At 35.8% G+C, this 18,046-nt stretch overlaps 1 protein-coding gene across 3 annotated transcripts in view; it reads left to right on the top strand.

Moving 5' to 3' along the window:
- Positions 1-18,046, top strand: part of MCU (mitochondrial calcium uniporter) — a 219,343-nt gene that overhangs the window by 19,337 nt on the left and 181,960 nt on the right. Inside the window, exon 3 of one of the 3 annotated variants that reach the window (XR_004346194.1) lies at positions 376-424. The exons of the other annotated variants lie outside the window; for them this stretch is intronic. The gene's annotated coding sequence lies outside the window, so the exon portion shown is untranslated. The remainder of the gene's footprint in view (positions 1-375; positions 425-18,046) is intronic. 3 annotated transcript variants of the gene reach the window in all.

Below are 18,046 nucleotides of genomic sequence, written 5' to 3' on the forward strand. Positions count from 1 at the left end.
GTCCCATCCCAGAATTAATCAGAGCTTCTACATTAGCACAAACAGTTAGTTACTGTGGCCTCCTGGAAATTTAACAGGTTATGGATGACCAAGCGTCTGCTGGTCTAAACCACTTGAGTTACGTGGAAACTGAACAGCTCTCCCAGGGAAGCCAATGACCTTGGCAATTTTCTGAATTTATTTAGCTTACTATAAGGAAGAAGTGACTTTTGGTGTTAATGAGGTTTGGGTTTCTGTATTTACTGCTAAAGTTGCTAAAACCTGGTATTTTACTTTTACAGGTCACCTTGTAAATTTTGCCTATGTAAATTAACACCCCCCCTGTTATGTCATTAACAACCATGTAAGGGAGAGTGTTTTCCTGCTCTGTCTTAGGTATTGGTGATGTGACCTGTTCACGCAGGGGAAACTTGAACATTCTCAGGTATGTGAAGATCCTGATTCATAAGCATTTTCACCCTGCAAGCAAAGCACAGTTTATTTCAGTGTGCACTCATGATGTAGTTTTACAAAATCAATCTTGCCAATTGATTTTCTTGCCCCTGATATTACAGAATAGGGATTGGCAAACTACAGCCGAGACAACTGCTTGTTTTTGTAAATAAAGTTTTATTGGAAGAGATACATTTGTCATTTACATGTTGCCTATGACTGCTTTTGCGCTACAGCAAAGAGTTGAGTTGCAACAGAGCCCATGTGGCCCACAAAGCCTAAAATACCTGACTCTTAAAGAAAAAGTTTGATTTCTGCTATAAAAGAACCAAACTTCAAGTTGTATTTAGATATAAACTTGGTAGAACCACAGTTGAATTCATTAGGTAGCAGATTAGAGATAGAACTAAAGCTAGAAGCTAGGTCTCCTGCCTCGTTGCCCAGGGTTCCTTCTACTAGGCCGTATACCATGTTAGGGCTACTTGTTTTCCCTGCTAGCTGTAAGGCAGTCTTTTTCCTTTATTTTCCATGAAGTAAAAGCAAAGACTCAATGATTTAAACCACAAAGAAATGATATATTGGAGAATTGACTTTACTTGGAGTTTAGATACTTTTATCATTTGATGATAACTGGGGAATTGCTTCTTAATGAATCACTAAGTGCTTATAGTGTATACTCAAAAAAGGTTAGGTTAGTTGGAATAAAAAGAAGTTTGAGCCTTAATAATAATTTTATAGCTAGGAGCAAAACTAAAATTGGCACAGATAGAATGCTTCCTTCATGTAACTATGTGTCTAAGCTCACAGATAGCAGGATTGTATGTATGCGTGTGTGTATGTATGTCTGTATGGGTATCTTTCAGCTCTCAGAGAGCATTTGGATTGCATTCTGAGAAGAGTTTAGCAGGTGTATTACAATCTGCAGATTACGTTACAGAGTTTTAAATGGAGTTTTAAAAATAAATTTTATTTTAAAACAGTTTTGGATTTACAGGAAAATGGCTAAGATTGTACACAGAATTCCCATATATGCCCCATCCCCATTTCCCCTATTATTAACATCTTACATTAGTATGGTACATTTGTTACAATTAATGAACCTATATATACATATTTTTGTAATGAACCAATATTAATACATTATTATTAACTAAAGTCCATGCTTTATTCAGATTCCCTTAGTCTTTGCATAATATTCTTTTTCTGTTCCGGGATTAAATGAATTTTTATTAGTGTGTTCACTGGTGTAGAAGGCATTTATATGACCACCTAAAGGTTAAACTAGTTTTGAAGTCTCTTTCAATTTCCAGGGGTGTGATTAAATGAGTACAGGCTTAACTACTGCAGAGTTCTGACTTATAACATTTATATTCTGTAACTTGTCAGGAAGGTGGTTACTTTACCTTATTGGTAATAATGGCTTTTCAGTTGTTGATCCTAAATTTTTAGCATCATCAATTCCAGAAAGGCTAAGACAGACTTGGTTACTTCTGTTATTGTCACATGCAGAATTGCTGGTGAAAATATTCAAAAGTAAATTGCTTTCTTTGGAAGCAGTGTGGGTCAACTGTCCTATTTCAGTATGTTTATCCTTCTGAAAGTAGTTTTTGAAGTCAGAACCTTCTGATGAATCATTTATCATTCAAATTTCTCTGTAAAGACCTTAAACTATTTTCTTCCTTAAGTTTATTAGTTATTTACCAAAGTTAAACACATGGATGTTCTGTGACTTAGCAGTTCCACTTCTAGATTTATATACAACAAAATTGTGTGAATATAGGCACCAGAAGAGATGGACAAAATGTTCATAGCGGGCCTAATTGTAGTAGTCCAAACTGGAATTTTCCTAATGCCTATCAACAGTAGAATGGGTAGATAAGTTTCTGGCATAATCACACAATGAATGTTAAACATTGGTCACAGTGAACAAGGAACAGCTATATATAATAATATGTGAATCTCACAAATATAATATTGAGCAAAAGAACCCAGACACTAAAGAGTGTCCATTTACATAAATTTCAAAAACAGGTAAAACTATCTGTGGTGTCAGGAGATTGAATACGCTTGTGGGAGATGGAGAAAGTGTTTGGATTGGGATATGAAGGGGCTTCAGGAGGTGCTAGCAATGTTCTGTTTCTTGTTTTGAGTGCTGGTCACGTGGGTGTGTTCACTTTGTGAAAATTCACCAAGCTTATATATTTTTCTGTATTTATGTTATTCTTCAAAGAAAAAAGTGTACAAAAGTAATAGCAACTCTGAAAAACACACACAGAAAATTCACTGCTAACATTTGCGGGTTATATGGAGAAAAAAACAACAAATTAACCTTATATCCTAGAATATACGGTGTCTGAATTATAGGGTTATCAAAGTGTCATTGTGTCACTGGAGCTGTTATAGTCCTCTTTGTATAATTAGATGAATAAAGTAGGTGTTAATGGCTGCTCTTTATTGTAACAAGGTTTGGGGAATGCCTCAGAAAAGATATCTTTTCTATTTAGTCTGTATTAGAAAGAGAAACCAAGTCACAATGTCCATCAACTCTTTTTTTTTTTTAATTTTTTAATTTAATTTAATTTACTTTTTACAGCGGGTTCTTATTAGTTACCTATTTTATACATATTTACATACATGTCAATCCCAAGCTCCCAATTCACCCCACCCCCACCACTTCCCCCCTTGGTGTTCATATGTTTGTTCTCTACATCTGTGTCTCTATTTCTGCCTTGCAGAGCAGTTCATCTGTACCATTTTTCTAGGTTCCACATATAAGCGTTAATATAGGATATTTGTTTTTTTCTTTCTGACGTACTTCTCTCTGTATAACAGTCTCTAGATCCATCCATGTCTCTGCAAATGACCCAATTTCATTCCGTTTTGTGGCTGAGTAGTATTCCATTGTATGTATGTACCACTTCTTAATCCATTCATCTGTTGATGGTCATTTAGGTTGCTTCCATGACCTAGCTATTGTAAATAGTGCTGCAGTGCACATTGTGGTGCATGTGTCTTTTTGAATTATGGTTTTCTCTGGGTATATGCCCAGTAATAGGATTGCTGGGTCATATGGTAGTTCTGTTTTTAGTTTTTTAAGGAACCTCCGTACTGTTCTCCATACTGGCTGTATCAATTTACATTCCCACCAACAGTACAAGAGGGTTCCCTTTTCTCCACACCCTCTCCAGCTTTGTTGTTTGTAGATTTTCTGATGATGCCTATTCTCACCGGTGTGAGGGGACAACTCATTGTAGTTTTGATTTGCATTTCTCTAATAATTAGTGATGTTGAGCAGCTTTTCACGTCCTTCTTGGCCATCTGTATGTCTTTGGAGAAATGTCTATTTAGGTCTTCTGCCCATTTTTTGATTGGGTTTTTTGTTTTTATTAATATTGAGCTGAATGAGCTGTTTATATATTTTTGGAGATTAATCCTTTGTCCGTTGATTCGTTTGCAAATATTTTTTTCCTATTCTGAGGGTTGTCTTTTCATCTTGTTTATGGTTTCCTTTGCTGTGCAAAAGCTTTTAAGTTTCATTAGTCCCATTTGTTTTTTTTTATTTTATTTCCATTACTCTAGGAGGTGGATCAAAAAGATCTTGCTGTGATTTATGTCAAGAGTGTTCTGCCTATGTTTTCCTCTAAGAATTTCATAGTGTCGGTCTTACATTTAGCTCTCTAATCTATTTTGAGATTAATTTTGTGTATGGTGTTAGCGAGTGTCCTAATTTCATTCTTTTACATGTAGCTGTGCAGTTTTCCCAGCACCACTTATTGAAGAGATTGTCTTTTCTCCGTTGTATATCCTTGCCTCCTTTGTCATAGATTAGTTGACCATAGGTGTGTGGGTTTATCTCTGGGCTTTCTATCCTGTTCCATTGATCTGTATTTCTGTTTTTGTGCCAGTACCATATTGTCTTGATTACTGTAGCTTTGCAGTAGAGTCTGAAGTCAGGGAGTCTGATTCCTCCAGCTCTGTTTTTTTTCCCCCAAGACTGCTTTGGCTCTTCGGGGTCTTTTTTGTCTCCATACAAATTTTAAGATTTTTTCTTTTAGTTCTGTAAAAAATGCCACTGGTAATTTGCTAGGGATTGCATTGAATCTGTAGATTGCTTTGGATAGTATAGTCATTTTCACATTATCGATTCTTCCAATCCAAGAACATGGTATATCTCTCCGTCTGTGTCATCTTTGATTTCTTTCATCAGTGTCTTATAGTTTTCTGAGTACAAGTCTTTTACCTGCTTAGGTAGGTTTATTCCTAGGTATTTTATTCTTTTTTTTGCAATGGTAAATGGGACTGTGTCCTTAATTTCTCTTTCTGATATTTCATTATTAGTGTATAGGAATACAGGAGATTTGTGTGCATTAATTTTGTATCCTACAGCTTTACCAAATTCATTGATTAGCTCTAGTAGTTTTCTGGTGGCATCTTTAGGATTCTCTATGTATGGTATCATGTCATCTGCAAACAGTGACAGTTTTACTTCTTCTTTACCAGTTTGTATTCTTTTTATTTCTTATTCTTCTCTGATTGCTGTGGCTAGGACTTCTAAAACTATGTTGAATAATAGTGGCGAGAGTGGACATCCTTGTGTTGTTCTTGATCTTAGAGGAAATGCTTTCAGTTTTTCACCTTTGAGAATGATGTTTGCTGTGGGTTTGTCTTCTATGGCCTTTATTATGTTGAGGTAGGTTCCCTCTATGCCCACTTTCTGGAGAGTTTTTATCATAAATGGGTGTTGAATTTTGTCAAAAATATTTCTGCATCTATTGAGATGATCATATGGTTTTTATTCTTCAGTTTGTTAATATGGTGTATCACATTGATTGATTTGCATATATTGAAGAATCCTTGCATCCCTGGGATAAATCCCACTTGATCATGGTGTAGGATCCTTTTAATGTGTTGTTGGATTTTGTTTGCTAGTATTTTGCTGAGGATTTTTGCATCTATATTCATCAGTGATATTGGCCTGTAGTTTTCTCTTTTTGTGACATCTTTGTCTGGTTTTGGTATCAGGGTGATGGTGGCCTCATAGAATGAGTTTGGGAGTGTTCCTTCCTCTGCAATATTTTGGAAGAGTTTGAGAAGGATAGGTGTTAGCTCTTCTCTAAATGTTTGATAGAATTCACCTGTGAAGCCATCTGGTCCTGGACTTTTGTTTGTTGGAAGATTTTTAATCACAGTTTCAATTTCATTGCTTGTGATTGGTCTGTTCATATTTTCTATTTCTTCCTGGTTCAGTTTTGGAAGTTTATACCTTTCTAAGAATTTGTCCATTTCTTCCGGGTTGTCCATTTTATTGTCATAGAGTGGCTTGTAGTAGTCTCTTACGATGTTTTGGATTTCTGTGGTGTCGTAACTTCTCATTTTTCATTTCTAATTTTATTGATTTGAGGCTTTTCCCTCTTTTTCTTGATGAGTCTGGCTAAAGGTTTATCAATTTTGTTTTTCTTCTCAAAGAACCACCATTTAGTTTTATTGATCTTGGCTATTGTTTTCTTTGTTTCTACTTCATTTATTTCTGGTCTGATCTTTATGATTTCTTTCCTTCTACTAACTTTGGGTTTTGTTTGTTCTTCTTTCTCTAGTTCCTTTAGGTGTAAATTTAGATTGTTTATTTGAGATTTTTCTTGTTTCTTGAGGTAGGGTTGTATTGCTATAAACTTCCCTCTCAGAACTGTTTTTGCTGCATCCCATAGGTTTTGGATCATCATGGTTTTGTAGTAATTTGTCTCTAGGTATTTTTTGATTTCCTCTTTGATTTCTTCAGTGATCTCTTGGTTATTTAATAATGTATTGTTTATCCTCCATATGTTTGTGTTTTTTACGTTTTTTTCCCTGTAATTGATTTCTAATCTCATAGTGTTGTGGTTGGAAAAGATGCTTGATATGATTTCAGTTTTCTTAAATTTACTGAGGCTTGATTTGTGACCCAAGATGTGATCTATCCTGGAGAATGTTCCGTGTGCACTTGAGAAGAAAGTGTAATCTGCTGTTTTTGGATGGAATGTCCTATAAATATCAATTAAATCTATCTGGTCTATTGTGTCATTTAAGGCTTGTGTTTCCTTATTAATTTTCTGTCTGGATGATCTGTCCATTGGTGTAAGTAAGGTGTTTAAGTCCCCCCTATTATTGTGTTACTGTCGGTTCCCTCTTTTATAGCTGTTAGAAGTTGCCTTATGTATTGAGATGCTCCTATGTTGGGTGCATATATATTTATAATTGCTATATCTTCTTCTTGGATTGATCCCTTGATTATTATGTAGTCCTTGTCTTTTGTAACATTCTTTATTTTAAAGTCTATTTTATCTGATATGAGTATTGCTGCTCCAGCTTTCTTTTGATTTCCATTGGCACAGAATGTCTTTTTCCATTCCCTCACCTTCAGTCTGTATGTGTCCCTAGGTCTGAAGTGGGTCTCTTGTAGACAGCATATATATGGTTCTTGTTTCTGTTTCCATTCAGCAAGCCTGTGTCTTTTGGTTGGAGCATTTAATCCATTCACATTTAAGGTAATTATCGATATGTATGTTCCTATGACCATTTTCTTAATTGTTTTGGGTTTGTTTTTCTAGGTCCTTTTCTTCTCTTGTGTTTCCCACTTAGAGAAGTTCCTTTAGCATTTGTTGTAAAGCTGGTTTGTTGGTGCTGAATTCTCTTAGCTTTTGCTTGCCTGTAAAGGTTTTAAGAAATTAAGGAAACACCCCCATTACCATTGCAACAAAAAGAATAAAATACCTAGGAATAAACCTGCCTAAGGAGACAAAAGACCTGTATGCAGAAAACTATAAGACACTGAGAATTTTAAAGAATAAACATTCTTTCCCCTTGAAAAAATTTCAGGAAAATTGAAAACAATAACAACAAAAATACCCCTGTGATGATCCTTCTGTTGTGTGTTACTGTGTGAACAGAATTGGTTATTGTCCTGACCACATTCTTATACACTCAAAAGTAACAGCCACAAATTACAATAAAGTTATTTAAAGCATCTTTAAAAGTCCATGTATTTGAGATGCTGTCTTCTGAAACCTTTCGCTATTTTAGTAAAGACTGTTAGGTTCCTCAATGGCTGTTGGAAAGCTTATCCTTCTGTCTGTAGATTTGGTAATCAAGAACATTAAGAAATAAACTCAAAGTGGGGATGGAGAGAATGTACCTCAACATAATAAAGGCCATTTATGAGAAACCCACAGCCAGCGTCATACTCAATGGTGAAAAACTGAAAGCCTCCCCACTAAATTCAGGAACAAGACAAGGATGCCCACTCTCACTGCTTCTATTTAACATAGTATTGGAAGTCTGGGCACAACAGTCAGACAAGAGAAAGAAATAAAAGTTATCCAAATTGAGAGCAAGAGGTAAAACTGTCACTATTTTGCAGATGACATGATACTCAATATAGAGAACCTGATAATTTCCATACAGAAACTATTAGAACTAATAAATGATTTCAGCAAAGTAGCAGGAAAGAGAAAGTGAAAAAACCATCCCATTTAAAATTGCATCAAATGAAACAAAACGAAACAAAAAACTTAGGAATAAACTTAACCAAGGAGGTGAAAGGCCTATATGCCGAAAACTATAAAGCATTGATAAAGGGAATTGAAGATGATTCAAAGAAATGGAAAGATATTCAGTGCTCTTGGATTGGAAGAATTAACATTGTTAAAATGGCCATACTATCCAAAGCAATCTACAAATTTAATGCAATGTCTATCAAGTTTCCCATGACATTTTTCACAGAACTAAAACAAATAATCCTAAAATTTATATGGAACCACAAAAGACTCAGAATTGCTAAAGCAATCCTGAGAAAAAAGAACAAACCTGGAGGTATAACCCTTCCAGACTTCAGACTATACTACAGAGCTACAGTAATCAGAACAATGTGGTATTGACACAAAAACAGGCACGAAGATCAATGGAATAGAATAGAGATCCCAGAAATAAACCCACACATCTATGGTCAATTAATCTGTAACAAAGGGGGAAGAATATACGATGGAGAAAAGACAAGTGGTGTTGGGAAAGCTGGACAGCTGTATGTAAAACAATGAAATTAGAACATTCCCTCACACAGTATACTTTGTAAATAAACTCAAAATGGTTTAAAGACCTAAATGTAAGACATGACACCATAAAACTGCTAGAAGAGAACATAGGCAAAACATTCTTTACCATAAATCATAGCAATATTTTCTTAGATCAACCTCCAAGGCAAAAGGAAGAAAAGCAAAAATAAACAAATGGGACCTAATTCAACTTAAAAGCTTTTGCACAGCAAAGGAAACCATCAATAAAAGGAAAAGACAGCCTATGGAATGGGAGAAAATGTTTGCAAACGATGCGACCAACAAGGGGTTAATATCCAAAATATACAAACAGCTCATACAACTCAAAAGAGACAAACAACCCAATCAAAAAATGGACAGAAGACCTGAATAGACATTTTCCAAAGAAGACGTACAGATGGACAACAGGCACATGAAAAGATCCTCAACATTGCTAGTTAGAGAAATGCAAAGCAAAACCACACATACCAGTCAGGATGGCTATCATCAAAAAATCTACAAGTAATAAATGCTGGAGAAGATGTGGAGAAAAGGGAATGCTCAAACACTGTTGATGGGAATGTAAATTGGTGCAGCCACTGTGGAAAACAGTATGGAGTCTCCTTACAAAACTGAAAATAGAACTACCATATGATCCAGCAATCCCACTCCTGGGCATATAAACAGAAAAAATGAAAACCATTTGAAAAGATACATGCACCCCAGTGTTCATAGCTGCAGTGTTTACAATAGCCAAGACATAGAAGCAACCTAAGCATCCACTGACAGATGAACCAATAAAGATGTGATACACACACGTACATACACACACACACACACGCACACACATCAATGTAATATTACTCTGCCATAGAAAAGAATGAAATAATGCCATTTGCAGCAACATGGGTGGATCTAGGGATTATCAGACTAAGGAAGTAAGTCAGACAGAGAAAGACAAATATATGATATCACTTAGATAAGGAATCTAAAAATATGATACAAAGGAACTTATTTACAAAACAGAAATAGACTCACAGACATAGAAAACAATTTATAGTTACCGAACGGGAGGGGCAGGAAGGGACAAATTAGGAGTATGGGATTAACAAATACAAACTACTGTACGTAAAATAGATAAGCAACAAGGATATACTGTATAGCACAGGGAATTATACTCAATATCATGTAATAACCTATAATGGAATATAATCTACAAAAAAATCACTCTGCTCTACACCTGAAACTGACACAATATTGTAAATTGACTATATTAAAAAAAAAGAATATTAAGAAATAATCATCGTATAGGGACTTCCCTGGTGGTGCAGTGGATAGGACTCTGCGCTCCCAATGCAGGGAGCTGGAGTTCGATCCCTGGTCAGGGAACTGGATCCCACATGCATGCCACAACTGGGAGTTTGCATGCCACAACTAAGGAGCCCATGTGCTGCAGCTAAGGCACCCGCCTGCCACAACTAGGACCCAGTGCAACCAAATAAATTTAAAAAAAAAAAAAAGAAAAAAAAGAAATAATCATCATATAAACTTTTAGAATTGCTATCTGGTGTTTTTATAGCTCAGGATTCTTTCATGTAGGTGTGTGCTTGTACTAAAAAAAAATTAGTTCCCTGTGTTATACATTTGTTTCCAGTTTTTTTGCTATTATTTGCATTGCTATAGTAAATAACTTTGTGTAATCATCATTGCTCCTGTATGAGATTATAGAATGTGTTCCTAAAAGCAGAAGGTATGAGAATTACTGTCTGCTTACATCTTTGCCCCTGTAAAGTGTTACCAACTTTCGATAACAACACCAAACTGTGTCTAAATATACATTGGTACCTCAGTGTATATTTAATTTGCATCAAGTGACTGAAGTTGAACATCTTTTTTTTTTTTTAAAGATTGGTTTGACCTAGACCACTTTTAAAGGCTTTATTGAATTTGTTACAATATTGCTTCTGTTTTACATTTTGGTGTTTTGGCTGTGAGGCATGTGGGATCTTAGCTCCCTGACCAGAGATTGAACCTGCATCCCCTACATTGGAAGGCAAAGTCTTAACCACTGGACTGCCAGGGAAGTTCCTGAACATCTATTTAAAGAACTGTATGTTTTTTTTTTTTTTTTCTGTGCACCACGTATCCTATTTCTTAAGTCTTATAGTGATGTTGGTCTTTTTCTTTGTGATTTAACAGGAGCTCTTTGGTGAAAAAATGGTACCTTAATGTATATTTAATTTGCATTAAGTGAGTGAAGTTGAACATTATTTAAACAACTGGATTTTTTTGTTTGTTTGTTTCTCTGTGCCCCAGATCTCCAATTTATTAACTATTATAGTTATATTGGTCTTTTTCTTTGTGATTTAATAGGAGCTTCTTCTTTTTTTTTTTTTTTTAATATTTAAATCCCTTAAGTCTGAATCTACACATTCAACTTCTAGGCACATTTTAAGGGCTGTATTTTGTATGAAAGTAGGGAGCTACCTGTAGTTGCTGAGTGAATAAAATATTAGTCCTTAAAATATCTGAAGACAATTATGTGCATGGAGGTTAGATTAGATTCATTCCTTCTCCTTATGGAGAAGCAAATTTCAGCTAAACACATGCAAGAATTTTCTTTGATTATGTCAGCTTTAACATTGAATGGGTATTCTTGGGACTAGATGGATTCTTTATTAGATCTGTTACTGGAAAGGAGATACCAGCCCTTGTTCCTGTTCATTGCACAAAATAGGCACTTAGTGTTGAATAAATGAATGTTTGGATGATCAGGAAGGTTAGATTAGCTGCTTTCTAAAAACGGTTCTTTTAAATTTCCATATTGTTTTTATTTTAAAGATACTAATTTCAATGTCTACATATAACTATGAATGTATTTCTTTTCTCCTTTCTTGCCTAATTTCCTTTCTCTCTTTTTGTTCCATTTGCTCTAAGGTAACCATGAGTATTTATCCTTCCTTATTTTTCTCCGTACTTGAATCTTTATCCTATCTCTTTCTTGTCTACCTACGTATCCATACATACACACACTCCTACATGCATATAGGTAGTGTTTTTCATTTAACTTTGTTTTATAAAATTGGATCATATTATGCCTTCTTTTCTGTATCTTGTTTTTCTTGCTCAGTAATAATTAGTAGAACTTCCTCTAAGTCAGCTAGTGTAGCTCTAAGTCATTCATTTAATGGGTGTATAAAATATGGCATTATATATGAGATTACTCCCTGGTGCAGCTGGTACCATTGTTTATTTAATTAATTCCTTGCCCGTGAACATTTACTTTGTTTCCCGTTTTTGTTGCTGTGAACATTGTAGTATTCATCTTTTGTGGCACATTTATTCGTTTTTTTAAAAATAAATTATTTACTTATTTGTTTATTTATTTTTGACTGCGTTGGGTCTTCGTTGCTGCACATGGGCTTTCTCTAGTTGTGGCGAATGGGGGTTACTCTTCGTTGTGGTGCACGGGCTTCTCATTGTGGTGGCTTCTCTTGTTGCGGAGCACAGGCTCTAGGTGTGTGAGTTTCAGTAGTTGTGGCACACGGGCTCAGTAGTTGTGGCTCGCAGGCTCTAGAGTGCAGGCTCAGTAGTTGTGACACACGGACTTAGTTGCTCTGTGGCATGTGGAAACTTCCCGGACCAGGGCTCGAACCCGTGCTTGAACCCATGTGCCCTGCATTGGCAGGTGGATTCTTAACCACTGTGCCACCAGGGAAGTCCCACATTCAGGACTTTCCCACTCCTCAGCAATCAGGAGTGGGATTGCTGGTTTAAAAGATGTATATGTATGATATAGGTATATTTAGTAATATTTAATGATTACTGTCAGATTGTTTTCTAAAACCAACTACATAAGAGAGTCTTTCTAAGGTCCCTGCTGATTCATGGAAGACCGTAAAATATAATTATGTAGCCTTTTTATAGTTGTTAGTTATAGGATTTGCTGGATTCTTAAAAGACTTTATCTGAAGAGTTATCCTTATAAAACCGATCGTCTTTCTGTGTTCTGGGTGGCTGTGTTGCTTTAATACAAAATAAAATTCCCTACTCAAAGCTCTAGTTCATGTACTTAGTACCAGTATAATAGTCTAATAGACTAGAGAGTAAATGGAATTGAGACAGTTTTTAAAATCTGACTTTGGGGATGAGGTTGGGAAATAAAGGCCATTTTGGTAATAGATTTTTATCTTTAAATTGGGTATTCGCTTGGTTACAGGAGGATTAATTAAAGAATCTCTTTCTCTGGTAGTCTCGCAGCTTGAACAGATAAATATAGAGCACCAATGTTCAGAAAGGGAATGCTGTAGAAAATGTGTGGGTAGCTGTTGTAGTTTTACACAGCTGATAACATCTAGAATAAAGAATAGATGAAAATGCTCATTGAGGATTAGTGTTCTTGAAACATCATCAAATATACCATTCCCCAAGCCTGGCATTCAGAGCCATTCATAATATTGCCTATCTTGCATATCTAAGATATTTTCCACCCAGCTCAACACACTTTTCCTTAATTCCACATTTCATGTTTGCCACACTCATTCCCAGTGCTATTCATTTGTTCTCATCCTTTAGAAGTCATATATCTCCCCTTCTACACCCCTGTAGAAAGATGGATTACAGTCCATCGTTTCAGTACTCAAGTGCCAGCTCCTTCATGAAGCCTCTACATCTCCAATCCACACTGATCCTTTTTAGCTCTTAACTCCTATAGCACTGATGTTTTGAATTCTTCAAACTGGTTCCCAAGTACTATGCATTTATGTAGCAGTAAAGAGGGTTTTTTTGTTTTGTTTTGTTTTTAGTTTTATTGAATGCCTCTTGTATGTGCAGCACTATTCTAAATACTAGATATGGGGATGAATAAGCTAGACGATGTCCCTGTCCTCATGGAGTTTATATTCTTGTGGGGAGAGGCAGCCAATAAATAAAATAATTAATAAGAAAATAGCAGACAGTAAGAATCTGATGAAAACATTTATGAAGAATGAATCTGATACCTTAGTTGCAAATGGCAGAACCCCCTCTAGTTATTTAAAACAAAAATTTTTTTTCCCATTTTAAAAAAATGAAGTATAGTTGATTTACAGTGCTTCAGGTGTATAGCAAAGCGATTCAGCCATGTACATATTCTTTTTCATTATAGGTTATTACAAGATATTGAATATAGTTCCCTGTGGTATATAGTAAGTCCTTGCTCTTTATTTTATATATAGTAGCTTGTATCTGTTAATCCCAAATCCCTAAATTTATTCCCCCCTTTCCCCTTGGGTAACCATAAGTTTCTATGTCTGTGAGTCTATTTCTATTTTGTAAATAAGTTCCTTTGTATCATATTTTTAGATTCCACATCTAAGTGATAACATACAATATTTGTCATTCTCTGTCTGACATACTTCACTTAGTATGATAATCTCTAGGTCCACCCATGTTGCTGCAAATGCCATTATTTCATTCTTTTCTATGGCAGAGTAATATTCCATTGATTGTGTGTGTGTGTGTGTGTGTGTGTGTGTGTACACTACATCTTCTTTATCCATTCATCTGTTGATGGATGCTACTTAGCTAGGAACATTGCCCAATTTATACCACTGGTGACTCCACCGCTTTTGCCACTGAGAACAGGTATTTGAATTTGCACTGTCTATGCTGAGTATGAGATGCACCTGCCAGGACCTTTGCCATTTCTGTGTCTTAAAGAAAGCTGATATTTCTATGAATTGTTCTTCAGAATGGATTCCAAAACATGGTGTCTCCATTATATCATATTTGTGATTGGAATGTCTTGTGGATGTGTTTGATGGACAGAACATAGGTCACATACCTGCTTCCTGTTTGCAAGAGAGGCTGGGAAAGTGAATTTCTGACTTCTGACATGGAGAGGCAGGACTTATGAGATGAGAAATTCTCCAAACATGGAAGCTGATTAAAGGTGCTAGGTAGTTAAAAACCACAGTGAATCTGATACAGTAGAGGGGGTTGCAGGTTTAATTTATATCTGAGTACAGTGAAGGTCTTTCTGGGGTCAAGGTACTTAACCTGAGACCTAAATGACAAGAAGAAATCCATGTAATGATAAGGGTGAAGAATATTTCAGTAGAGGGAACAATGAAAAGGCCCTGGTTTGGGATCAGGATGAGGGGCTGGGGCACAAGATAGTGAATGAGGTTGGCCTATTAGAGGAACAGAAGGATGGCTGATATTGCTGGAGTGTGTTGATTGCAAGGGATTATAGTGTGAGATTATGGAGAGATAGTTTTGTTTTAATGGAAGTTTGAAGGTGCTCATCTTACTTCCTTTTTCTTCCCCTGAGATGTTCTGTTGAGAGTAGGGATGTAATTGTAGATGTGGAGAAAAGAAAGACATTTCTGTGTTATTAAACCCCATGAGCTGTTGGATATCATGGAGTGACTGAAATTATTTATATACTGTTTAGGAGGAGAACACCATGAGGTTTCAAGCAAAGATAAGAAATACTAGAAAGGCTATGTGCCAGTAAGTGTTGGGATTAAGCCTTCTGTTTTCATTCCAGTGCCCCAACCCGGTGGGCCTTGAAAGAAATTGCTTCTTTATCCCTCTTCCCTTGATGTACAGGAACAGTGTTTTGTGGTTACAGTTACTTGTAATGCACTAACTCTAGTGACTGCTTCAGATTAGCAAAAGTCTCCAACCCCAAATAGCACTGACAGATCTTTCCTATTAAAGAATTGCATTATATAATGAAGTGATAGAAAACTGCTTTTTAGACTCCTTTTTAAAAAGAAATCAACTACAAGCCACAAGAAATACATTTTACATCAAAATTCAGTACACACACATATACACATACACAGACAAGTTAACAATCATTCTATGAAATAATACTTATGCTTACTATGCACAATGCACTCAGATATTTTTTGTATTACACTTATTTTTTTTAAATTGATTCTCCCTCTACTAAACTGATTTTATGACAGTTTAATAGGTCATATCTGGCAGTTTCAAAACTACTACTAGCTTAGGCTAATCACAGCTCACATGGGAGACAAGGGTCAAATTCAGAAACCATACTGCTACTGCACAATGGGGAAAAGGTGAAATCGTTATTGAGGCATCAGCCATTACAGCAATTAACATTGCCCACAGTGAACTTTCACATGCATTATCTTGTATGATCTTACAAAAGTAGTATTGGAAAAATCCAAGGGATATGCACACAAGGAAAAGAGATTTTATCTTCTCATTTTGAAGCTATGTTAAATCTTTCTGCATATTTAGGATAAGGATGTCATATTCAGAAACTGTACATGGATGCATTCTCTGGAAAGCACCTGCAGGGTATGGCCAGCAGACATTATTAGAAATGACAATTAGAAGAATACATTTTAAAAGAAGGCAGAAAAGATATAGTTAGAGCAGAATGTCTAAAGACATTTTTCTGACCTCAAAAAACAGCTATGGGGCTTCCCTGGTGGCGCAGTGGTTAAGAGTCCGCCTGCCGATGCAGGGGACACGGGTTCGTGTCCCGGTCCGGGAAGATCCCACATGCCGCGGAGCGGCTGGGCCCGTGAGCCATGGCCGCTGAGCCTGCGCATCCGGAGCCTTTGCTCAGCAACGGGAGAGGCCACAACAGTGAGAGGCCCACATACCGCAAAAAAAAAAACCAAAAAAACAGCTATGATTTTTTTTTTTCTGGTATGTTTGGTTGTATTTATTTCTCTTCAGAGTATTTAAAAGGAAAAAAAAATCATTTGTCTCATCCTTTTTAAATGGCCAAAAATGTTAATAATTAAAGATGTACAGAGAACAGTTGCCTGTGAGAAAACAAAAGTTACTACCTCATTTAGGCTTAGAGTCTTTTATTCTAGTCTGGTATTCTTGTCAGTGAGCACCCATGGAACGGATATTGGGAGGCTCAATGAGGTAGTAACTTTTAATGCTGTCCTTAACTTCAGTGTCACATGATAGGAATCTCTCTCTCTTTTTTTTTAAATGACAGCTTTATTGAGATATAATTTACATACCATCGTTTTCACCTTTTGTATACAGTTCAGTGGTTTTAAGTATATTCACAGAGTTCTGCACTATCCAATCCCAGAACATTTTCATCACCACAGAAAGAAATCGTGTACTTATTCGCAGTCACTGACCGTTCCCTCCTATATCCATCCCCTGGTAATCACTAATTTACTTTCTTATATCTATGGATTTTCCTAATATGAACATTTCACTTAAATGAAATCACACAATGCATGGGCTTTTGTAACTGATTTCTTTCACTTAACATAATGTTTTTAAAGTTCATCCATGTTATAGCATACTTCAATAATTCATTCTTTTTAGTGCATAATATAATCCATAATATTTCATTGTGTGGATATACATATTTTATTTATCCATTCATCAGTTAAATGATGTTTGGGTTGTTTCCATTTTTGACTAGTGCGAGTAATGCTGCTATGACCATTCCTGTACAGGTTTTTTTGTCCATGTATGTTTTCGTTTATCTTCGGTATATACCTGGGAGCAGAATTGCAGGGTCATAGGATAATTTTATGTTTAATTTTTTGAGGAACTGCCAAACTATTTGCTAAAGAGGCTGCACCATTTTAAAATCCCAACAGCAATTTATGAAGGTTCTAACTTCTCTGCATCTTTACCAACACTCATTATTGACTATTTTATTTTAGCCATGCTAGTGGGTGTGAAGTGGTACCTCTTTGTGGTTTTGATTTGCATTTCCCTAATACCTAATGATGTTGAACATACTTTCATGTGCTTATTAACCATTTGTATGTCTTCTTTGGAGAAATGCCTATTCAATCCTTAGCACAATTTTACTTTGGGTTGTTTGTCTTTCTCTTGTTGAGTTGTAATAGTAGGGATGCCTTTTAAAGCTTTTCTTCATTATGAATCTATCATCCATTCATTTTTTCAAACTGATAACTCAGAGAATCTTTTCTCAAAGAAGGCAGTCATGTGTCCTTTTCAGTGTCTTTCAGTTTTTTAAAGTGTTGGTCATAAAGAGAGTAAGTCATGTTTTTTAAAAAGTAAAATGGAGATTGTTGATGTACAGACAGATAAATGGAAAAAATTATAAAGCACTATAAATTTTGATCAGTGTTATAGGATCTGGTGAATTGAATTAAATCCCATTAATTCCTGTGGGAATCTGATTGAGCAAGGAAGGCATGACTGCTAAATGTGTCAAACAAATGCTGTTGGTTTCTGGCACACTCCTTCAGCACATTCCCTCACCAGGGATATAAGAAACATTTGTACCTAGTATTGCAAGGTTTTGTGTGTAACATTTAGATTATGTTTGTTTTACTCTCCCTCAAAATGCATTTGGGTATTCAAAGAATTCATAACTGGTTTAACTGGACCGTGAGAACGATTTACATAGTTATCGTATGTACCATCTTTTGTAGTAGCAAATGGAGGCTATTAAGTGTATTCTCAGCTTGATTAAATTACAGGAGAGAGCATCCATGAGACCAAAAATGTCCTTTTGATTTATTTTTCTCTACATTTAGTGGGTTTAATGAGTGTAATCTTTCAGTAAGAGC

Source organism: Phocoena sinus, chromosome 16, assembly GCF_008692025.1.
Source record: "Phocoena sinus isolate mPhoSin1 chromosome 16, mPhoSin1.pri, whole genome shotgun sequence".
In the NCBI taxonomy this organism is placed as follows: Eukaryota; Metazoa; Chordata; class Mammalia; order Artiodactyla; family Phocoenidae; genus Phocoena; species Phocoena sinus.